At 41.4% G+C, this 25,494-nt stretch overlaps 1 non-coding gene across 1 annotated transcript; it reads right to left on the bottom strand.

The window, feature by feature from the left end:
- Positions 1–17,440: 17,440 nt before the first annotated feature.
- On the bottom strand, positions 17,441–17,512 carry trnac-gca (transfer RNA cysteine (anticodon GCA)). Its single transcript has one exon. It is a non-coding gene; the product is annotated as a tRNA-Cys (tRNA).
- Between the last annotated feature and the right edge of the window lie 7,982 nt (positions 17,513–25,494).

Here is a 25,494-nt window from a genome sequence, read left to right as displayed (position 1 = left end):
CCAACTATATCATATTCATTAATAACTATCTGCACATTCAATTCAACCACCTTGTTATGAAAGCTCCTTGCATTGACATACAAAGCCTTCAGGCTTGTTTTTACAACACTCTTAGCCCTTATGCAATTATGTTGAAAAGTGGCCCTTTTTGATTTTTGTCCTGGATTTGCCTGCCTGCCACTTTTACTTTGCACTTCACTACTTTTTGCTTCTACCCTCATTTTACACCCCTTTGTCTCTCTGCACTTGTTCCCATCCTCCTGCATGGATACGTGGAGATATGTGGATAAGACAGGAGATTGAGGCTGAGGGGGAAATTGGATCAGCCACGATGAAATGGTGGAGCAGACTCAATGGGCCAAATGTCTAGTTCTGTTCCTATATCTTATGAATATAGATAGAAATCCTTTTAAAAAAGACTGTCTTCCATTTACTTTACAATGTGTTCCACTATTGGACTTAAACGCGCAACTTTTTACCCTTTTATCAGGTTATAATAATGTTTGTAAATGTATCGTAACTCTTTGAAATCGTATTTTTGAAACTTCTATTTTAGAATATTGCAAAAAATATATTACTTTATGTGTTATAGTCTCCTAAAGCCTTGACTTGTTGAACCCAGTAAATCTCTAATATCATTACATCTGTCTGCTGTTTGCTTGTAGGAACATATACATTTATCAAACCTGTTCATAGGAACCCTTACGTGTTTAGTAACCACAGGGCCATGACTTGCAGAAAGCAAATCACACGGAATGAGATAAGAGACTGCAAGTTGATTATAGGGTGAATGATTCAAGATTCTTACAAGAAAGAACATCTTCTGGGTAATTTATTATTTTGAAATGTTTGGTTCCTAGGTCTGTTTTGCTAGGAACATGTGAAGCTAGCTTTTTTATTTCAACTTTTTTGATCCATAATTCTTAGGTGGAGTAGAACAGGGGACTTTAACAAAATTTTCCTTCTCTCACCCCACCCCACTGTCATTTTGAGAGCTACAAGTTGAAGCATAAATTCCATTCTGGGAGCTGATGTTGTCTTAATCCCAGTTTACTGGGAAGATCTTGATACTTCCTGGTGGGATAACCATGTGTAATTATGACCTCTTTGGTAACTTCCAGGTAAATCCAGGAGTCCTGCAGACAAGATACCACTGTTGGATTATCGTAGCGTTCGATTCTAAATAAACTTCTTGGCAAACTGATATAGTGGTTGTTGAATTGATACTTTATGCACAGTGGGGTGCATGCTCTTTGCACCTAGACTGGGGGGTGGGGGACGTGGTACAGCTAGCAGAGACACTGTCTTGCAGCTCTAGACACGTGGGTTCAATACTGACCTTGGATGCTGTCTGTGAGGAACTTTCAGATTCTCCCAGTGACCACATGGATTTTCTTCTGATTTCCTCCCACATCTCAAAGATTTGTGGTTTGGTAGGTTAATTCGTTACTGTAATTTGCTCTCAGTGTATAGATGAGTTGTAGGGAGTGGAGAGAAGGTAAGGATGCTGTGCAGAGAATATAAAAATGGGATGAATGTACAGTACGATCAGTGTAAATGGGTGGTTGATGGTAGGCATGAACTCCATGTGGTATCTTTCTATGACTCTTAATCTCAATTCTGTTACATCATCACTTTTCTCAAATTAATTTGAAATGATTTAATGCTCATGTTAATATAATGATTACTGGCCCAACTAGTCAAAGTATATTACTCAGATATGTTTTGCCTCACTGTGAATAAAGTTCAAAATAAATTTATTATCAAGGTAGATATACGTCACCAACTACAGCCCTGAGATTCATTTTCTTACAAGCAATCACAGTAACTACAGGGACACAATAGAATCAATTAAAGCCCACATCCAACAGGATACACAAACAAGTAATGTGTAAAAGGTAACAAACTGTAAAAATACAAAGAGAAAAAAATAATAAATAGACAGATAGATAAGCAAAAAATATTGAGAACATGAGATGAAGAGTCTGTGAAAGTGAGTCCATAGTTTGTGGGAACAGTAAATTGATGGGACAAGTGAGGTTGAGTGGTTATCCCATCTGATTCAAGAACCTGATGGCTGAGGGTTAATAGCTGTTCCTGAACCTGGTGGTGAGAGTCCTGAGGCTTCGCTACCTTATTTCTAATGGCAGCAGTGAGAAGAGAGCATGTCCTGATGATGGATGCTGTTTTCCAGCAACAGCGCTCTTGTGTAGATGTGCTCAGTGGTGGGGAGGCTTTAACTGTGATGTACTGGGCTATTTCCACTACTTCAGATAGAAAGAGTCCTATCAGGATTCGTGATAGCTTAGTGTGGCAACTGTCTGCATGTGACTGCAAGAAACTACAGAGAGTTGTGGACATAGCTGCGCACATCATAGAAAACAGTCTTCCCTCTATGGACTCTGTCTATACTTCTCACTGCCTCATTAAAGCAGCCAGCAGAATCAAAGTCCCAGATGTTCTCTCTTCTCCTCTTTACGTTCAAAAGCACACACCTCAGACTCAAAGTCTTACATGTTTCTTCCCCCAAGCCATCAATGCTCAGAGTCTAGACTGACATCTACATTGTTTATTATAATATTGTAACTTGTTCTCCACTGTGCCTATTGTCTTGTTTATTAATTATTGTACTGTCCTGCACTGTTTTGTGCACTTTATGTAGTCCTTTGCAGGTCTGTATCTAGTGCAGTTTTTATGTTTTACGTAGTCTAGTGTAGCCTCGTGCTGTCTCACATAGTCTAGTGTAGTTTTGTGTTTCATGTAGCACCAGGGTCCTGGAGGAACATTGTTTCGTTTTTACTGTGTACTGTACCAGCAATTTATGGTCAAAATGACAATAAACTTGACTTGACTTAGACGTTGGTATAATTGAAGCCTACTTGAAGCAGGGGGGTAACCTCAGACTGCGAAAGGGAGAGGTTAGAGATATTTCACCGAGACAGTTAGCGCAGGTCTTTACTACTCATTCTGGGCCGGATGCATTCTGTGGCTTCACCTTCCTGAAGGATGCTCTCCCATCGGCCTCAAAGACTAAAACCACAGTCATCAGGGGCTGTGGGAGTATGTGAAGGTGCTTCCATGTTTTGGCTGTCAAAGTGAGCATAAAAGGCTTGAGCTAATCTGAGAGTGAATCACTCGTAATTATTTGTGTTGGGTTGGGTTGAGTGCAGTGAAAATAAGTGTTAGGATTTGTGAAAAATAATTCATTAGCAACTACTCTCCCTTTATGCTCCTGATCAGTCTGATTTTTTTTTAATAGTATTGAACTTTGATAACTCTGTGTCTTTCCACATTTTTATTGCAATACTAGTACTAAAGTTTCTCTCCTTTGAAGGACATTGCTTAAATTTCCATTGACCTTAATATGACTGTAAGGTAGAATTATCGGGAACTACAGCACAGAAACAGGGTATTCAACCCAGCTAGTTCATGCTGAACTGTTATTCAGCTTAGTCCCATCGACCAGCACCTAACTAATAACTCTCAATACCCCTCCCCATTCATGTTTCCCTCTCAACCCCATTCTCTTGCCTTCTCTCCATAACCTTTCATGCCCTGACTTAACAAGAATCTAACAAACCACTGCCTTAACTACACTGAATGCACTGGCCCCCACAGTGTCCTGTGGCAATAAATTCCACCATTCTCTGGCTAAAGAAATTCCTCTGCACCTCTGTTCTAAATGGGCGTCCCTCTATTCTGAAGATGTACCCCCTAGCCTTAGACTCTGTCAATGTAGGAAGCTTTAGACTACATCCACACTACGTCGGATTAATCCATAACCGAAGCTTTTTCTCTTCGTCTTTACCCTCCATCCACACTAAAACGACATTTTCGTCCCCCAAAACTGGAGATTTTCAGAAACGCTTTCCAGGGTGGGTATTTTTGAAAATGCTGCTCGGGCAGATCAGTGTGGACAGGGTAACCAGAGAAATCTGAAAAGGCTGTCAGACGGCAGCACGTTCTTTCATTATTTTCATGAACGCAACCTAACAATTTCAGAACAGATGGCAACAAGACTGAAGCCAGATACTAACCAAATACTTCGACCCATAACTTACTGAATAAATAAGTATACTCACTTTGCCCTGTTTCCTGTCCTTGCTGGTATGAAGGTGGTTTACCTATTTATGCAAGTACTTCTCTGACAATAGATGTGTAACAGCCTAATGTAACATTGTATGGAAATACAAGATAACACTGATGCAGACATATTTTATACATATAACAAGGTGCTTTATTAATGCAACAGAGTTGGTCAGTTTTTCAATGTTCGTCATCAGCCAGGTCAATCCGTCCGTGAATTCCCTGTCTGTTGCCTCCGTATGCTCCAGTATTTGTTTGTTTTTTAGTTTTAAGTTCTCCTGTGTGAAAACCAACAGCTGTCCGTCTTTTAAGTTTTTCTAGTCTGTAACTACACAAACGCGCACTTTTACGGCGAGATTCGACACCAAACACGTCGCTTGTTTTCGGTAGATGTGTCCTGCGCATGCGCAGCAGGAGGAGATTCTCCGAAATCTCCATTTCAGTGTGGATAGAGATATTTTCAAAAACGTATAGTGTGGATGCCTATCGTTTTTACACGAAACCGGCATTTTCAAAATTATCCGGTTTAATGTGGAGGCTAGCCTTATGTTTCATAAGCTAAAAGAAGGGAAGTCCATTTCAGCATATGTGGCTGAGTTGATGAAATTGACTGTGCATTGTCAGTTCAGTGATGGGTTTAATGATACACTCAGAGATCATTTGAAGTGTATCAGTTCCTAATAGTTATTGACAGAGGAATTCCTCCAGTTTAAACTGCTGTGTGTATTTGATTAACTGTAAGTGATCAGAATCAGCACATAATGAATATAATGCAGATAATGAATTGCCTTCATACAATTGCACCCTCCAAACCTTAACTTTTATTGTAATTTTCAAGGTAATTTTCGATAACTTCAAATTCTTTGTAGTTTCTAACTTGTTGAAGTAGTGATGTTAACTCCAACTTGAATACTTGAAACTGCAGTGGGCAAAATAGTTCCTAATTGTCTAGCTGCTTATTTCTCGCCAGCTATCGGTGACAAAAGTCACTGCTTTTTGAACACAAACACATGCAACTAACTCTATTTAAAAACTGATCGGTCTAATCGTAATGTTGTGTCTAATGGTCACACAAGTATGACTGATGCTTGTTACCAACTGTTTGCCAACAGTCTCCCGTCCCAATTAAGCAGCATAGGGTTCCAAGTAAACAAAGGAAATCCTGGCTATATTCTTGATTAGTGTTTGTTCTTCAAGAGTTGTACCAAAGAAGCGACTGTCCCAATTAACCGGTGGCCTAATTAACCATAATCCACTGTATTATGTCTGAAATTTATTAGTTTTATGCAAGTCCCTATTCCTAATTTGGAAACAGGAAACAGTAACCTGGACAGAACCTTGTGGTCAGGAGATTTCCTACAGCTGTCCACAGATGTTTCCTGTGATTTTCAAAGGTATTTTCAAAGGTATGATCATCAGATGTCTAATTCAGAATAGTGTTCTTCACAGAGTAAGCACATATTAAAAACAGAGTGAAGATGTGGCTCTTCAGCTGAGCTAAATGAAGAATTCTTACTCAGATGTATGAGGCCTATAAAAAGCCTTGGTAGTGCCTAAATCTGAGTGTGTTTGGGGTCATTTGTTGATTAAAGTAGCTGTACACATAAAATCAACTTTGCCTCCAACTTCCACCCTGCACTAAAGTTTACTGGGTCTGCTTACAACACCTCCCTCTCCTTTCTCAATCTCTCCGTTTCCATCTCTGGAGACAGTCTATCTACTGATATCTTTTATAAACCCACTGATTCTCACAGCTACCTGAACTTTACCTGTTCTCACCCTTTAACTTGCACAAATGCCATCCCCTTCTCTCAGTTCCTCTGTTTCTGCTGCATATGCTCCCATTTTCATTCCAGAACTATGGAGATGTCCTCCTTCAAAGTAAGATATTTCCCTTCATCCACCATCAACACTGCCCTTGCCTGCTTCTCTTCCATTTCATGCATGTCTGCCATCATCCCATCCGCCTGCTGCCACACCAGGGATGGGCTTCTTTTTGTTTTCACCTAGCATCCACTCGCCTCCCTGTCCAGTGCATAATTCTTCGCAACTTCTGACATCTCCAACAGGATCCCATCACCAAGAACGTCTTTCTCTCTCCCCACTTCCAGCTTTCCACAGGGATCATTCCCTATGTGAATCTCTTGGACACTGGTCCCTTCCCTTTGATGTCCCTCCTAGCACTTATCCTTGCAAGCAGAACAAGCGCCACACCTGCCCCTACACCTCTTCCTTCTACCACAGGGTCCCAAACATACCTTCCAGGTGAAGTGACACTTCACCTGTGCGTCTGTTGGGGTTATCTATGGTATCCAGTGCTCCCAGTGTAGCTTCCTGTACATCAGTGAGACTCGACATAGATTGGGAGTCTGTTTCGCTGACTACCAATCTGGCATCCATCAGAACTAGCAGGATCTCCTGGAAGCCACCCATTTCAATTATACTTCGTATTCTCATTCCGACATGTCAATAATGGCCTCCTCTACTGCTGTGATGAGGCCGTACTCAAGTTGGAGGAGCAACATCTTAAATTCCATGTGGGTAGTTTCAAACCTGATGGCAAGAACATCAATTTCCCAAACTTCCAGTAATTGCTCCTCCCCCCCCCCCCCTTCACCATTGCCCATTCCTGGTTCTCTTACTTTATCTATCCCCTTACCTGCCCATCACCTACCTCTGGTGTTCCTCCTCTTTCCCTTTCTTCCATGGTCTTCTGTCCTTTCCCATCAGATTCCCCCTTCTCCAGCACTTTATCGTTTTCACCGATCAACTTTCCAGCTCTTTACTTCACCTCCTCTTCCCTCCTGGTTTCACCTATCATCTACCACCTTGTACCTCTTTCTCCCTTCCCCCACCTTCTTACTCTGACCTCCAATCCATTTTTCCAGTCCTGTTGAAGGTTTTTGGCCCGAAATGTTGACTGTACTCTTTTCCATAGATGCTGCCTGGCCTGCTAAGTTCCTCCAGCAATTTGTGTGTGTTGCTTTGGATTTCCAGCATCTGCAGATCTTCTTTTGTTAGCGATTGACATAGCTCATCTGGCTAACTGTGACAGGCATCTTTTTATTGGCACAATCACGAGATGTTTCCATGTAAGGATGGTGCTTATTGTCTAGCTTAACTTAAGTGCCCTCGATAGATTTGCTGGACTACTTCAGAAGGTAGTTTAGAGTCAATCTTATTGATAGGTCTGGATTCAAAGATGTGTGTGACAAAGTAAGAACACTAGCTTTCTATAACTGAAAAGCAGGTGTTTTTTGACAGCAAACTGGCAGCATCAGATTTTTAGTCAAGATTTGCTTGGTTACTTGAACTTAAATTATCCCGTTGAAGCACTGGGATTCATATTTGTGTCTCCAGATCAATAGCTCTTCCCTCTGATTATGAGGCCAACACAATTTTACTGTTGTTTTGTTGCCTCTTGCATTCTGCGTTGTTCTGCCGAGCACTGTGGGGATGATATGTTGGTGCTGGAATGCATGATGATGCTTGTGGGCTGCTCCCAGCACATCCCTAGGTGAGTTGGTTGTTAACGCAAACAACATATTTCACTGTAAGTTTCAATGTACATGTGGTAACTAAATCTGAATTCAATAGCGCATTCATGAAGCTGCTATGTAATAATTGCTAGGGAAATGCTGAGCTGACACATCATTTGTTCTGCAGCACTGATTTGATCTTAGCAATAACACTTTTGGTCTTCACATTCCAAGTGTTCATTGTTATGGCCGATCAGCCCATCAAGTCTACGTTAAGTCCCAGCAGAAGAGTCCCATGACATTCTTGCATTTCTCTTGCTGGTCGAGAAAGACCAGTAAGATGAAGAAATTGACCATGGACTTTAGGAAGGGAAAGTTGAGGGAATGCATGGAGGGATCAGCTGTAGAAAGGGTGAGCAGTTTCAAGTTCCTGGGTCTCAACATCTCTGAAGATCTATCCTGGCCACAACCTAATGATGCAGTTATGAAGAAGTCATGCCAATGGTAACATTTCAATAGGAGTTTGAGGAGATTAGGCATGTCACCAAAGATTCTAGTCAATTTCTACAATATATCAAGGAGAACATTTTAACTGGTTGCATTACCATCTGGTATGGAGGGATCACTGAACAGGATTGGAAAAAGCTGCAGAAAGTTGTAAGCTCAACCAGCTCCATCATGGGCACTTGCCTCCCCAGCATTGAAGATATCTTCAAATGATGATCTTTCATTAAGGACCTCCATCACCCAGGACATGCTGTCATCCTACTACTAATATAAAGAGAGGAGGTACAGGAGCCTGAAGAGACACACTCAATGTTTTTGGAACTAGATTTTCACAACACCATCATAACGGGCAATGAACCAACCCACGAGCACTACCTCACTATTTTGCTCTCCTTTTGCACTACTTAATTAATTTAATTTTACCTCCCACTGCGCTAATCATTGTGTATTTATATCAGCCATCTTCAGTCAGACAACCAATTAAGGTCCTCACCTCTGTTCTCTGCAACTTAAGCCATATCCTACCATAAACTTTGGCAAGGTTGATCCTAACCTATCATTTTTCTTTGCCCTTGACTGAAGACCACCATCCAGGCCATGCTCTCTTTTCACTGCTGCCATCAGAAAGGAGGTACAGGAGCCTCAGGACCCACACCTCCAAAGTAGAGGAAAGTTATTACCCTTCAGCCATCAAGCTCTTGGACCAGAGGGGATAACTTCATTCAACTTCACTCACCTCAACACTGATCCCACAACCTAGGGACTCACTTTCAAGGACTCTTCAATTCATGTTCTTGATATGTATTGCTTGCTTGCTTATTAATTTATTTAGTTTTATTTTCTTTCTGCATTGCCCCATGTGTTATTTATTTGCATATTTTTTGTTTGTCTGCCTTTGTTAGGTGCAGTTTTTCATTTATTTTATTGTGCTTCTTTGTATTTTACGTAAATGCCCAAAAGAAAATGAATCTCAGAGTAGTATATGGTGGCATATACTGTATGTACTTTGATAATAACTTTACTTTGAACTTTAAACTTCAAACTGTGACCTCTTGAAGAGAGTGTCTCACTGCATGCAAAGCCCAGCTCAATCTACTGTACTTTCTACATTATATACAATAAAACTGAGTTGGTGCACCTTTATTAGTACTACAGTATTGCTAGGCCTCCTTCCCAAATACAACACTGTAGTTCCCAGCTTTCCTGAAAGGCAAAAGAATAATGACATGGAGAGACAAGTGGGATGTTGTGGGGCTGAGGCTGTGAAATAATTATGTATGGTATTTAATTCAGGAAAGATTGTGGTCTGGGGAGGAAGTAGGATATCAGAAGGAGCATTAAGTACAATGATATGCTATCTTCTGGAGTTTTAGACTGTAAGTTATAGGAGCAGAATTAGGCCTTTCAGCCTACTGAGTCTGCCACATGGCTGATTTATTTTCCCCCTCAGTCCCTCTCTCTTGCCTTCTTCATATAACCTCTACTAATCAAGAGCCTGTCAACCTCCACTTTAAATATACCCAGTGAGTTGGCCTCCACAGCTGTTTGTGGCAATAAATTTGACAGATTCACCAACAACGGGCAAAAGAAATTCCACCTTATCTCCATTATGCAGGGATATCCTTGTAGTCTGAATCTATACTATCGGATCCTAGACTCTCCCGCTATTCAGAACATCTTCTCCACATCTACTTTAATAAGCCCTTCAATATTTGATGTATTTCAATGAAATCTTATTCTTCTAAATGGCGATAAATGCAGGTCCAGAGCCATCACACACTCCTCATATGTTAACCTTTTCATTCCCGGAATCATACTTATGAACCTCCTCCGGACCCTCTCCGATGCCAGCACAAACTTACTTAGATAAAATCTGCTCACAGTGCTCGGAGAGCAGTCTGATCAATGCCTTATAAAGGCCCAGTTCAGTCCCACTGCTAACAAGATCTCCTCAAAAGGCATTCAAGGCCTCCACAACATCTGGTGAACGTCATACAGAGATGCAGAAAATCTAGAGTAACAGCAAAATGCTGGAGGAACTCAACAGGTCAAGCAGCATCTGTGGAGAGGAATAAACAGTCAACATTTTGTGTCAAGACTGGACTAGATCTTTAGATAGCTTGGATTTCATGAATAAATGGTTGACAGTGTCAACAAAAAGACAGAGCCTTCTAGACTTGTGCACTTAGCTGCATGCAAGCTGATTCTGGGTTACTCTGAGATATATACAGGAGGATGCTGGAAAAAGGCCAGTAACATCATGACAGATCCCAGCCACTCTGCCCATAGTCTGTTTGTTCCACTCTCATCAGGGAAGAAGGTACCTGACATCCATGCTAGAACCACCTGACTCAAAAACAGTAACTTTCCCCAAGTAGTAAGGCTGATCAACACCTCCAATCACAAATCCAACCCCCCACACACCCGCTCCTTCACTATGTTATAATTTGCTGTCGGCCACCTTATGTACAGACTCTCCTGTGCCTAGCATCATTTTGTGGAGATACGAACAATCTATGTATTTATAAGCTTTCTTATGTCTTTATTGTGTACTTCTTATGGTTGTTTTCTTTATGTCTTGTGATTTTTTTGCTGCATTGGATCCAGAGTAAGATTATTTTGTTCTCCTTTACACTTGCATACTGGAAATGACATTGAACAATCCTGAACTTTGAATCTCTCCAGAGACGTAGTGAACACTACTCTCCTCAATATTATTTGCAAGGCAAAATCTGGGCCATTACTTAGCAGATGATAGTTATCAGACTTCACAAAGCAACTAGGACATGATCAATAATTTCTTTTATTCAACAGGTGAATTATTTATAACTTGTGGAAAAGTTAATATTGCTATACTAAATGGAGCAAGAAGTCAATTTCTATCAATATTTCATTATTAATTTTTTTACTCAGACATTGTTCAAGGCTGCTATGAAGCAATTGTGCACTGAAAATGTAATAATATATCACTGCTGGAAAATGTTGAAATCCTCTGAAAATATACAATGCCTTACATGTGTTTGTAAAACATTATATTGATTATTGGGATGCATGGGGTGTTAAGGGAGGGGTAGGACCTCTGGTGAAGGGGCTTGTTGTGTCTCCCTCACCTTTAGTCCCCACCGGACACTCCCCACAGACCCCACCTGAGGCTCCGAGAAGCTTTTTGCGTGCAGCAATCTTCCTGTTTGTGGGAGTTTGGTGCGTGGTACACTGCTTCGACAGGTGAGCTAAACCAGGTGGGGGTAGTCGGCAGCCCCATACCCCAGTGAGATAGGGACCTACTTGCCCTAGCATGCGAAGTCAGCTCCGGCGGACTGGACAGATAAGGTTTACAGTGAGATCAAACGGCCAGGAAGGCGATACTGCTGCACTCCATGGAGAGCGAAGGGCATGACAAGGCATAGAAGACGTCACAGTCATCCACTGCAACCAAGGAAGACCCCAATTTGTAGTGCTTGTTTGTACCAGTGGACTCTGAGGTTGAAAGAGTGGAACTGCTCCAATGCATGAGCTTTTCCACTTTAAAGACTCCCCCACAAAGGTTTCACAATGGACACTCACCATATAGGTTATTAACTTACATAGATTTAATCTTGACTTCAAACCTATCGACTGGGTTTTTTGAAGAAATCATTTTAACTCATTCATATACTATTCTGAAACTTAAATCATATCATTTGACGAACATTTTTTTATAAATACAAAAATAAGATAGGATGAAACTGCTGATCAGGTTTGGCATTGATGATAAGACACATGATCAGTGATGTAACCTAGGCTCACTTAGCAGCTGTTGGCTCTTTTCTCTGCAGTCCCCGTAATGCCAAGGAGAGAACAAGGGCATTTAGAGATGGAAATAGGGAGGAGCTGAGGACAATACAGAGAGACCTGAAAGCCAAGATCAGGAGGCTAAAGACAGGTATAGGAGGAAGTGGAAACTCTAGCAGAACATCATGAGAGAGGTCTGGAGTAGGATGAGGACCATCACTGGGTTCCAACAAACTAGCAACTGAGGAGCTGAAGGCAGTGTGGACAGGGCCAACAAACTTAACCTGTTCTTCAACAGATTTGACACTGTGACCCCTGCCCATCCCCAACATGATTCATCTGTTGTCTGCCCCCAACCAACACATACTCCACTCTTCCCTCCTATCCTTCTTCACAGCCCCCCACCCTGCTCTCGTGACTAAACCCCTCCAACACCTGAAACCACCATGGTGGGCTACACAGCTGAACAGGTGAGAAGACAGCTGAAACGTCTCCACCCAAGCAAGGCTGCAGGCCCGGATGGTGTCAGCTCCAGGGTGCTCAAAGCCTGTGCCCCCTGTGGAGTACTTCACCATATCTTCAACCTGAGCCTGAGTCTCCAGAGGGTTCCTGTGCTGTGGAAGACGTCCTGCCTCGTTCCTGTACCGAAGACGCCACGCCCCAGTGGCTCCAATGACTACTGACCGGTGGCATTGACCTCCCACATCATGAAGACCCTGGAGAGACTTGTTCTAGAGCATCTCCGGCCTATGTTTAGGCCACACTTAGACCCCCTCCAGTTCACCTATCAGCCCCGACTAGGAGTTGAGGATGCCATCATCTACCTGCTGAACCATGTCTACGCCCACCTGGACAAGCCGGCGAGCACTGTGAGGGTCATGTTTTTTGACTTCTCCAGTGCGTTCAACACCATCCGCCCTGCTCTGCTGGGTGAGAAGCTGACAGTGATGCAGGTGGATGCTTCCCTGGTGTCATGGATTATTGATTACATGACTGGCAGACCACAGTACGTGCGCTTGCAACACTGTGTCAGACAGAGTGGTCAGCAGCACTGGGGCTCCACAGGGGACTGTCCTGTCTCCCTTTCTCTTCACCATCTACAACTCGGACTTCAACTACTGCACAGAGTCTTGCCATCTTCAGAAGTTTTCTGATGACTCTGCCATAGTTGGATGCATCAGCAAGGGAGGTGAAGCTGAGTACAGGGCTACGGTGGGAAACTTGGTCACATGGTGCGAGCAGAATCATCTGCAGCTTAATGTGAAAAAGACTAAGGAGCTGGTGGTGGACTTGAGGAGGGCTAAGGCACCGGTGACCCCTGTTTCCATCCAAGGGGTCAGTGTGGACGTGGTGGAGGATTACAAATACCTGGGGATACGAATTGACAATAAACTGGACTGGTCAAAGAACACTGAGGCTGTCTACAAGAAGGTTCAGAGCCATCTCTATTTCCTGAGGAGACTGGGGTCCTTTAACATCGGATGGATGATGCTGAGGATGTTCTACAAGGCTGTGGTGGCCAGTGCTTTCATCTTTGCTGTTGTGTGCTGGGGCAGCAGGCTGAGGGTAGCAGACACCAACAGAATCAACAAACTCATTTGTAAGGCCAGTGATGTTGTGGGGGTGGAACTGGATTCCCTGACAGTGGTGTCTGAAAAGAGGATGCAGTCCAAGTTGCATGCCATCTTGGACAATGACTCCCATCCGCTCCATGATGTACTGGTTAGGCACAGGAGTACATTCAGCCAGAGACTCATTCCACTGAGATGTAACACTGAGCATCATAGGAAATCATTCCTGCCTGTGGCCATCAAACTTTACAACTCCTCCCTCGGAGTGTCAGACACTCTGAGCCAATTGGCTGGTCCTGGACTTATTTCCACTTGGCATGATTAACTCATCATTATTTAATTATTTATGGTTTTATATTGTTATATTTCTTCACTTTTCTTGGTGCAGCTGTAATGAAACCCAATTTCCCTCATGATCAATAAAGTATGTCTGTCTGTCTGCCTTCTGCAGAGCGAGCAGCCTGCAAAACCTCTACACCCCACCTCTACAGTCTCACATCATGCCCTCCACCCGTGTCTCTGGCTCCACTCAACCACCTTCTGGTATTTGTCTTTCTCACACTCAAACGCCTCCTCAGTCCAGTCTTCCCAAAGAACTGTGGGTTCTATGATAACTACCTGCTTTGAGGTTTCTGACAGAATGACTGTGTCAGGCCTCAGTGATGATGAAGCAACGAAGCCGGGGAACTTCAATCATTACCCAAGACCTGAAGGCACATGGCAATATGTAGGGACAAAGTCTTTGGCAGCTTTCACTCTGAAGGTCGATATTTTAAATGCATGCCATCAGCCTTTTGCAGACAGATCTGTGTGGGTCTCTGATCATATCAAGTGGAGTGGTGTAATGAAGTGTGTTGGGGGAGAAAGGAATGAGGGAGGGACAGTTCCTTCTTGTTTTCAGATTCCACAAAGAACAGGTCATATGTACTGAATAATCTCCAAGCCAGATAATTGAGTCAGGGTCACAAGTATTCAACTGCAAGTGGATGGGAGGGTATAAGGCTCTTGTGAAATTCAATTACTCACAGGAACATGCAGCTTCTCACAACCCCATCTGCTTCATTGGTGTCCCGCTTTGTAATCTACCAATTGGCTTGGTCAGTGTACTTTCCAACCTTTGCTCAGAATAGTAGGCAGTGTTGGTATTGATTTATTCTTCTCACACGTACCAAGATACAGTGAGAAGCTTGTCTTGCGTTCTGTTTATAGCTATCAAATCAGAATAAGGTAAATCAGTAAAAATGCAAAATGAAGTGTAAAAGCCACCCAAGAAGAGTGGTGCAGGTAAACTATAAACAGCAAGATCGCAATGAGGTAAATTAAGAAGCCAAGAGTCCTTCTTATTGTACAAGAATCTGTTAACAGTGGATTAGAAGCTTTCCTTTAGGCTTGCAGATAGAATTGGCTGAAGGGAGATTACAGCAGGGAAAAATACGTTTGTATACATGCTGAGGTTCTCTGCCAAACTGGTATTAAGGGAACAATTTAAAATCAAATTGCACCAAATATCATAATTTTGAATCAAAGCTCTTGTTCTTTGACAATCACATGGTTCTAAGCTGTATACGCATTCAATTGTTTTACAACTGCACTCATAGTCAGAAAAGGAAGTAGTTAAATTTGTATAGACTATTATTCTAGGAGTAGATAATGCACACAAGATAACCAAAAGTATTTGCAAAGTGCCCCAATGGTGCGCAAATGTTTTGCATTCATTCTTTAATATTCTGTTACAGTTGCAGAGTGTAGTGCTCATGCAGCAAACTGACTATGGGGGAAAAATCTGTAAGTGCATTGAAAAATTTGCTCATATGTCAAGCAACGTCAAATAGAAGTGGTCATCATTTCATCACCATCCCCCTCCACCCACAAAGAAACATTGATTTTATTTCCCTCAAACTTCCAGGAACACTTCCACTCCATCTCCAGATTCTCTAAGTATGTCATCACCTCCTTAATCTTCCTTGCCAATCACCTGGCAATCTTCCCTCTTTCTATCTTTGAACCTCTTCAAATAGATTTGTATCCAAGTGTTAGCCCCAGACTGCTCTAACTAAAGTCAAAAACTTACTTCCTTGATGCCTGTGACTATATGGAATTTTCCACCTCTGTCTTTGTCCTCTGTTCAACCTCTCAATAATCCCATTTGTTCCATTGCCAAATGCAGGGAGTTTTCCCTCATCTGGTTCTTGTCCTATCCCTTCCACTGCCTTGAAGCTGAGTCAGGAGTTAGTTCTTGTCTTACTCACCACTTTACTTCACCCTCCATGGATCAGTTCTAGTTTCCACTGCTTCCCGTCTCATCCAAATTGATGTTCCTAGATATTATGGATCACCTTTTCTATGATGCTGATTCAACTCTACCTTGTGATTATGCCCATCAAACTGTGAATTTCTCAGACCTTTCACACAATCACTAACAGCTCCAAGAGCCGTTTTAAATAAGTTCTCAAATACAGGAGTTGAGATACCAATATGTGGCCCCCATCATGGGTACTGCCATGAACTGATGTCAACGGGAGGTAGAATACTATTCCAAACACAAGGAGACCTGTAGGTGCTAGAAGTCCAAAGCAACACACACACAATTCAGGCCGAACGCAGCAGGCCAGGCAACATCCACGGAAAAGAGCAAAGTGTTGATGTTTCAGGCAGAGGCACTTCATCAGGACTGATGAAGAGTCTCAGACCAAAACATCAGTTGTTTGCTCTTTCTCCATGGATATTGCCTGGTCTCTTGCATTCCTCCAGTGTTTCGTGTGTGTTGCGGTAGAATACTATTGAACTGTCAAGCCATGTGACAGTCTGGCATTCTGAATATCTCTGGGTGGACATTATGATCCCCAATTTAATCACTGGAAGGATTTTAATTGTTCTTTTCCGGCTAGAGTTTCAAACCTTATTCTCTCCCCTTGATTCCACCCTTTCCCAGGTTGCTGCCTCAGAGTGAGTCAGGTTGCTTGTAGTATTGATGTTCCTCCACCTGGTGTAACTATCAATTGCAATTAAAAGCTCTAGTGCAGCTCAATGGCTGCCCTCACACTTCCAAAGTTATTTCCACAGATGTTCATAGGATTATAATGAAGTGCGGTGAACTGCATAACCCCAGTGAACTGAAAATACTGTTAAACACATTGCAAAGAATCCGTACAAAGCACCGCATCACTTCCTTTACAAGGCCCCTTCTGAGAGAGAAGTCGAGTCACTTTGTCTTGGGTGTGGTAATATTTGGCACTCCATGAACAAGGAGGAAGTGTCTCGGGTGGAGATACATCTCTACCAAAGGAGCTGCAAAGCGCTCGTTTCAACCACTAGCTTGCAGGTCACCATTGGGTAAGGTAGCACCTGCTTCACACCACCACGATCAGGATCATGTGAAGCCATGGGAGCAGCTGGTGCATATCACAAGTCCTAGTTATGTGACCACTGACATCAAGCAGACAATCTCTGAAGAGTATTGATAATGATTGGGGTCACCCATCTTGTAAAGACACTGCCCAGAAAAAGGCAACAGTAAACACCTTCTGTAGAAAAATTTACCAGGAACAACCATGGTCAAGATCACATTCGCACTCGTCATACGGCACAGCACATAATGGATGGTTGGAACAAGGGGTTAAAATTGCTATACTTGTCATCACTGACTCAGCCGACATCACTTTATTCTCTGAGTGAAGTTGTGAGCTTGACTTCTGTCTGAAGAACCTGAGCACAAAATCTCCATTTGATTTTAGAACATAGAACATAGAAAGTGGCACAGGAAGTGGCCTCTTGGCCCACAATGCTGTGCTGAGCTGAATCAGCTAAAAAGCAATTCAAAAACAACCAAACACTAACCCTCCTAACTACACAATGTCCATATCCCTCCATCTCCCTCACATTCACGTACCTGTCTAAATGTCTCTTAAAAGCCTCTACCACCATATTCTGGTAGCACATTCTAGATATGCTCCACTTTCTGAGTAAAAAGCTCACATCCCCCTTTGAACCTACCTCCCTCACTTTTTTTGGACATAGAACAAATAAAGGGGGCACCTGGATTTGAACCAGGGACCTCTTGATCTGCAGTCAAATGCTCTACCACTGAGCTATACCCCCAACTTAAAGAAATATATTGAAAGTGCTATCTTACTAAAGGAGCAATGTACACAAAATGCTGAAGGAAGTCAGAATTTTTTGTGTTCATTACAGAAAGAAACATTTTTCAGGAGGATGTAAAAGATCTCATTGCTCAATTCAAATAGGAGTAGAGAATCTCTCTGATGTTCTGCTCAACACTTACTGAATTAAATGACTGATTTAAATGCTATCAGTCTATTTGCATCCAGAGCAAGTGGATAAAGCACATTTCTGCCCCCAAAGAAGAATTTTGTGATATTTCTTTCTCCTTTGGAACAGGATAATTCTGCCTGGCAAGAAGATTACAATTAATGACAGCAAATCCAAATTAATATTTATGCACAAGGATCATAATCAGCATTAGATATTGAACTTCTCTATTTTAACTGTATCCCTTATCCTCTTTTTAAAAAAGTCAATGGAAATGGTTCCACTTGTATGTCTCTTTGTTTAATGTCTGGATTAAGTTTTGTTAAATCAGGTTCAGTTTGGGTAACAGATACACACAAGCCTCAAATGAGATCCTTTTACTTTAGTATTCTGTCACCAAGCAGAGAGAGATTACAGGACAACATCATCCTTATAATTTAGCAGAAAAGAGGATGTAAATGTCAAACATGTAATGTGCTAATTACATCACCGTAGGAACATAAACACCACAGGCAGAAGAAAGGATCTCACTGGTTATAATGCAGAAATGGCTAAGCTCCCAGATTGCTGGTTGCAAAATCAACGACAAGATGATAAACAATTCCTGGTCATTTGGATATTGAAAGAAAGACTTTTGACAGCACATACAATGCAGAACTGTTCCCTAGACCATTTCAAAAGCAAGAGCAGTGGGAAAATTAACTTTAAAGTAAATATTAAGGTTCTGATCTCCATGTGTTGGAGTGTCTTGACAGGATTTGTTGTCTGTGAATATACCTCAGGTACTGTGTGAAAATATTCAACATATTTCTTGCCTTTTCCGCAGAGATGAACAGTTAATAATATTATGGTAGCTGTGTTTCCACATTCACAATAAAGGGAAAGGATGCATTAATAAATATTTATCCTTAAGTAAAAACAAAAGAAAAGCTGAAAACGCTCAACAGGATATATTGCAGCCCCCTGTGCTCACTACTGAATGCTTCAACTTCAGATAGTGATGTTTTCGTTATCTTTTTCTCCCTCTGGCATTGGAGGACATGCCCACCTTGAACTATCAGTATGCCAGCAAAGCAACTAATCTCTTGACATATTTCAGCAACATCTTATATTCCGTCTGGGTAGCCTCCAACCTGATGACATGAACATTGATTTGCCCTTCCAGTAACTCTCCTCCTCCTCCTCCACTTTTCCTTATGGTCCACTCTCCTCTCCTATCAAATCCCTTCTTCTCCAGGCCCTCACCAGTCCCACCCACCTAGCTTCACCTATTGCATTTCTAACTACCCTCCTTCCCCTTCCTCCCACCTTTTAATCTGGCGTCTTCCTTTTCAATCCTGAAGGAGGGTCGCAGTCTTAAATGTCACGGGTTCATTCATTTCCACAGATGCTGCCTGAAATGCTGAGTTTCTCCTGCATTCTGTGTGTGTTGCTTTGAATTTGCAGCATCTTGCAGACTTTCCCGTGTTTTTGATAAATCTGATTCTGCTCAGCACATCTATATTCCTTTGTCCATGTTTTTATTTCATATATATTCTCACTCACCAATAGGGGTGTCCTGGTAGCATAATAGTTGGAAGGACATGATTACAGTTTGGGGCATTTCCGAGGATGGAATACAATTCTGGCATCCTCTGTAAGAAACACACACAAAATGTGGACGGAACCCAGCAGGCCACTAGCATTTTATGTGTTGCTTGAATTTCCAGCATCTGCAGATTTCCTCGTGTTTGCGTTTTAGAGACCTCTGTAAGAGGTCCTTCCCATAAGCTCGTGTGTTTCCTCCAGGTGCTGTACTTTCTCCCACCGTCCAAAGACATGCCAATTGATAGGTTAATTGATCAAAGTATATTGTCCTATGATTAGGCTAGGGTTAAGTAGGTGGGTTGTTGGGTGGTGTGGCCTGTTCTGTGCTGTATCTCTAAGTAACTAGATAAATAAACCCACTCATTGATCAGACAACTTTGTTACAGCTTATTTCCATGGTCACTCCATGTATGTCCAAAGTTTCAACCGGAAATATTAACCATTAATGTTTCTCTTCCTGCAGAAGCAGGCGGACCTGCTGAGTATTTCCAGCATTTCCTGTTTTATCTCGGGTTTCCAGCATCTGCAGTTTATGTTTGAGTACTTACGTAGTACTTACTCTGGCATTTTGCTGAATTTAATCTCACTATTTGGGTGGCAGGGTAGAGATATGTCTCTACCAAAGGAGGTGTCAGGCACTCTTTCCCTCTTCTAGCCTGCAGCTTACCCTTGGGCACCTGCTTAACCCCCTGATCAGGGTCACGTGAAGCTATGGGAGCAAGTATTGGATGTTTATGTGACCACTGACACCAGGCAGACAATCTCTTAAGAGTATTGTTAATGGATGGGTTCAACCATCTTGTAAAGACACTGCGCAGAAAAAGGTATTGACAAGCCACTTCTGTAGAAAGATTTGCCAAGAATAATCATGGTCATGGAACCATGATTACCATTGCCATATGACACGAAACATAGTGATGATGATGAATCTCACTATTAATTCATTCTGCTTTATACTGAATTTTTGTGGCTCTGAGTACATACTGAAAAAAATAATACCACTTAATTCCCGAAATCAAAAGGAGAACCTTTTAGCGAAGACATCTTCTTTCAATTCTGTGCATTCCCTTGCTTCAACAATTTTATAACCGAACTTTAGAATCTTGGAGATGCAGTTTTGGTCAATTATTTTTTGTTTTTGATTGTGAGTGCCCCTTTCGAGTCATTAAAATCATTACGAAATCTATCAGGCAGAGTGTCACATAGCAACTGATTTCAGGATTGGCAAAAGAATTCAGTGTCAGGTTTTTTTTCCGTTCAACCAGTGTAGCCTCTAACAGGCACAGACAACTGCCATTATCAGTGGTAGACTGACAAGAAAGTGGAAAACACTGGGTGAAAAATTATGCTCTTGCCTTTGTAAAATGAAGTCCCACGCCCTTGGTTTCTGGGTATAAAAATCCAGCTGACTCCCTTGTGCGCAATTGAGTGAATTCTGCACTATTAAGATTGTTATTTGTTGGATGAGATAATAAATCAAGAACCAATTTTCCTTATCTCGTGGGTATAGAATTCCTAAGCTGCTATTTCAAAGAAAACTAAGGTAATTATTCCTGGTGTCCTGGCTCATATCTAACTCTCAGACATCACACAGAACACATTAGCCTGGATTTTATCAGTAAATGCCACCAAGTAAATGTCAAAAGCAAGTAAGAACCAAACTTATAGATCAAATGCTGGCACCTTATCTTTCAATGTCCTCCAGAACCAGCACTGGAGCTTGCTTAGTTCCTTATCATTTACCCTCAACACTGACTATTGTTTAGTTCCCCATCATTTACCCTGCTGAATCACTCCACTGATTCTGCACTGTTAGACCTACTGGATAACATGCCCTATAATTGATTTCATGAAGGACTATACTCTTTTCCATCAATGCTGCCTGGCTTGATGAGTTCCTCCTGCATCTTGTGGGTGTTGCCTTAATTTTTCTTGGTTGTGTTTAGTATTAGTTATGTAAAAGTGCTTTTAAAATGCCTTTAATTGATTGGATGCTTTTCAGGTATTGTGATAAAATTATCATTTTTTAAATAGTTGTTTTATGTTCCTAAATGTATTTTAAGTGCATCCACTGCTTACGGCCTTGTTTCTGGATTCCTGCATGCTTGAAACCAACCTATAGATCCTCATTGTTCGGATTAACAAAACCTGGAAAGCAGAGACTAAAAGCAGCAATCCCATGCAAACAAAACTGATTCAATGACTTTTCACTATCTCCTCCGATTCTGGGATCTTGCCGTGTTCCTATTGGCCACCTGGTTTTTGTGTTTCCCATGGAAAAAAAGAGACTTCACTTAACAAAAGGGCTTAATTAATTGTTAAGCACTTTGGGCCATCTGGAGATCCTGAAAAATGCTGTATCAATTTTTTTATTAACAGTAAATGACTTGTTTTGTACGCTGACCATGATCTTTTGTCAGAATACTGTGTGGATGTTTTAGATATTACGCAGTGTTTATTTTCAGCACATTAAATAGTTCCATAACTGGAGAGGAAACAATGTGTTCAAACCAAATCCCACCTTCCAACAATTAACGTGCTAATTGATGGTTGCTATGGGTGCCGCAGACCTTCTCTACTGCCAGCATAATCCATAATAAATGTGTTGCCCAACTTTTCCATTTTTGTTATGGCTGCAAAATAAAAGCACAGTGGCAAGTGATGAACACCATATTGAAGACTTGTTTATCTTAATGAGAAAGTTCAAGGGACGATATAACTAATAGGCTGAAGCAAAGAAAACACCAGTCATCATTCCTGGACAACTGAGTTTAAATCCATTGTGTGGAGAAATAATGAAATAGATTTTTGCTGGTGACTGTGAAAGATACATGCAAATTCAACATTGCATTCTTGGGAACATCGCTAATGATTACAAATTGTTAGGGCATATCCTGGAATTAGTTTCCTGGTGCTTGGGATGACAATTAATTGAAAACAAGCCGATGCTGCTTAACCTTCATTCTGGGTGTCTGAGGTGTGGGTGTGAAGAAGGAAATTTGTGAAAATGATATGTAATTCAAAGGAAGCATTGTATATACTTTGTAACTACAGAATTGCCCTATGATCCTTAGCATATAACACCACATGTAGTATTGAGTCAAGCAGGCCTCTTCCTCCAACAGGGTCTCAATATGATGCCTGCTGCTCATTTTTGTTGAATAAAACACTTCCATATCCAGTAACCTTAGGGTCTTTCTGGGGACTTTGTTCGTGATATAACACAAATTTATGGTATATAGTAGATAAAAATTGAATGCTCAGTCATATTCAGGGGCAGATGTACTTCTAGCCTTTGGGCCAGGAAAATTAAAACTTGCTTCTATTTTGTAAAATCAGAATGGAATCACGAAACAAATAAGTCAACTCATGACAACATGAACTTCTTACATATAAATTAATGAATTTCAGAGGAAACATGGTGGTGCTCCTCTCTGAAAACATGGAGGAACCTTCATAAACTCCCGCAGCCTTCAATGGCCATGTGGTTTCAGTCTCTGAGGCCAACGTGAGAGCATGGAAAGCATCCAACCCCAGACAGGGTACCTAGCCGAGTAGTGAAGATCTGTGCCGATCAGCTGGTTGGAGTGTTCACTAATATCTTTAACCTCTTACTTTGACATTTTGAGGTACCCACCTGCTTCAAGCAGGCTTCAGTTATACTGGTGTCTCAGAAAAAAAGTGATAACCTGCCTCAATGACTATCATCCAGTAGCAGTTACATCCACTGTGATGAGGATCTTTGAGAGGTTTGTGATGAAGTATATCAACTCCTGGCTGAGAACTGATTTAAATCCACTCCAATTTGCCTACCAGAGCAACAGATCCACAGCAGATGCCATTTCCTTGGCTCTTTAATCAACCCTGGAACATTTGGACAGTGAAGATGCATACAGCAGGATGTTCTTCATTGACTATAGCTTGGCATTCATTACTATCACAAGGCTGTGTGCTTAGCCCCCTGTTCTACTTGCTTTATACTTACAACTGTGAGGCTAAGCACAGTTCCAATGCCATACTTGTTAGCGGATGACACCAGTGTTGTTGGCCAAATCAGAGGGAGTGATAAATCAGTATTTAAGAGGGAGATTGAAAATCATATGGTTACATAAAAACAATCTCTCACTCAATGTCAGCAAGACCAAAGATCTGTTTATTGACTTCAGGAGAAGCAAACTGGAGGTCCATCAGTCAGTTCTCATCGCAGGATCAGAGGTGGAGAGGGTCAGCAAATTTAAATTCCTCAGTGTTTTCATTGTCATTTCAGAGAGTTTGTCCAGTGTCCAGCACGTAAAGAACATTATGAAGGAAACACTGCAGCATCTTTATTTCCTTTGAAGTTTGAAAAGATTCAGAATGACATCTACAACTTTGCCAAACTTCTATAGATGTGTAATGGAGAGGATATTGACTGACTGCATCATAGTCTAGTTTGGAAACACCAATGCACAAGGATGAAAAATGCTACAAAAAGTAGTGAATACAGCCCAGTCCATCAGAGGTAAAGCCTTCCCCACTAATGAGCACATCTACATGGAGCACTGATGCAGGAAAGCAGCATCCATCCTCAGGGACCCCCACCTTCCCGGCCATGCTCTCTTCTCACTGCTGCCATCAGGAAAAAAGGTTCAGGAGTCTCAGGACCCAAACCAGCAGGTTCAAGAACAATTATTACTCCTCAACCATCAGGCTCTAAAACAAGACAGATAACTTCACTCAACTTCACTCTCCCCATCTCTGATCTGTTTCTACAACCTACAGATTCACTCTTTATCTCATGTTCTTGAATCTCATTGCTTATTTATTTATTACATAATTTTTCTCTTTTATATTTGCACTGTTTGTTGTCTTTCGCACGTGGTCATCCTGTTGAGTGTGGTCTTTATTGATTCCATTGTGTTTCTTGGATTTACCCTGTATGCCCACAAGAAAATTAATCTCTGTGTTGTATATGGTGACATACATGTACTTTGCTCTTCGATAATAAATGTACTTTGAACTTTGAAGTCATACCTTGTTCAGGGGAAAGTTGCAAAGAATTTTTTTTGATCAGTTGTCAACTTTTGACAAAAAAATCATTCTTTGCTCCACTCACATAGAGAGTAGGCAGCATCAGAATCATTAAACTGCATCTGTGTGTCTTAAATTATGAGTCTGAGCCTTGGTATAGATTCTTTAAAGCAGTCTGTGTAGATAAGTCAAAGAAAAATTTCATAATATTGTTCATTAAACACTACTATTCATCACTACTCTAGACTGATTCTATGACCTCCAGACTCATTTTCAAGGACTCTCTAAAACTCATGTTCTCAGTATTATTTTTATTTCTAGCTTGTCTTCCTTTGCGCGATAGTTATTTGTCAGCTCTTGTTTGCTTATGGGTAACTGTTCTATTCTTTTTTTCCCTGTAAATGCCTGCAAGAAAATGTATCTCAAAGTAGTATACAGTAACATATACATACTGTGGTGATAAATTTACTTTGAACTTTGAATTTTAAACTTAAACTGTAAGTAAATAGGATTTGTTCTGACATTTTCTTCTTATTGATGAAACGTGGGCATCACCAAAAATGCAAAAGTTATTTTGAACATCCCTAAATATCTTTCAGAAAGTGAGCCATCTTGACAATTGTGTGCCTTAGTGCCATATTTCAGAGGAAAGTTGTAGACAAAGAAACTGAAGAGAGTAAATAAAGCAGGAATCCTTCCCTAGAGGGCACCAGTGAACAAGACAGGTTTTAAAGCAAGCTGTTGGTTTCAGATAGGTGTATTTTAAATTCCTGCATTTTTTTTTAAATAATTGATTTTAAACTTCCACTGGAATGAATTTCAGAGGTAGTATACAATGACTATGCAGCATGTTTAACACTAATAATCTTAAACACATTTCTAAGCAAACAGCTGCTCTCAAATTGCACAGAGATGCAAGGCACAGTGTGATGTAACCTAAAATCCTCCATATGAAGGATATCCTCCATATCCTCCCAAGGCTGCTTGGGAGAAGTAAGCATGCTAGAAATATGGCTGATGCACCATCAATAACTCACTCTGAGACGCAGAGTCAGCAGGGGGCGTGTCCAGACAGGCACACGTAGTTCACCACAATGGCCTCTGCTCAGCTTCCATAATGCTTCCTTTGATCTGCTGAAGAATGCACCAGAGGTAGACCAAGACACATTTCCCCAACAATAGGATGAAACAATCCGCTGATATCACTGAAAAAG

The sequence above is a fragment of the Hypanus sabinus genome, chromosome 10 (assembly GCF_030144855.1).
Source record: "Hypanus sabinus isolate sHypSab1 chromosome 10, sHypSab1.hap1, whole genome shotgun sequence".
Taxonomy (NCBI): domain Eukaryota; kingdom Metazoa; phylum Chordata; class Chondrichthyes; order Myliobatiformes; family Dasyatidae; genus Hypanus; species Hypanus sabinus.
The sequence above is the reverse complement of the archived record's forward strand: the minus strand, read 5'-3'. Positions and strand labels throughout refer to the sequence as shown.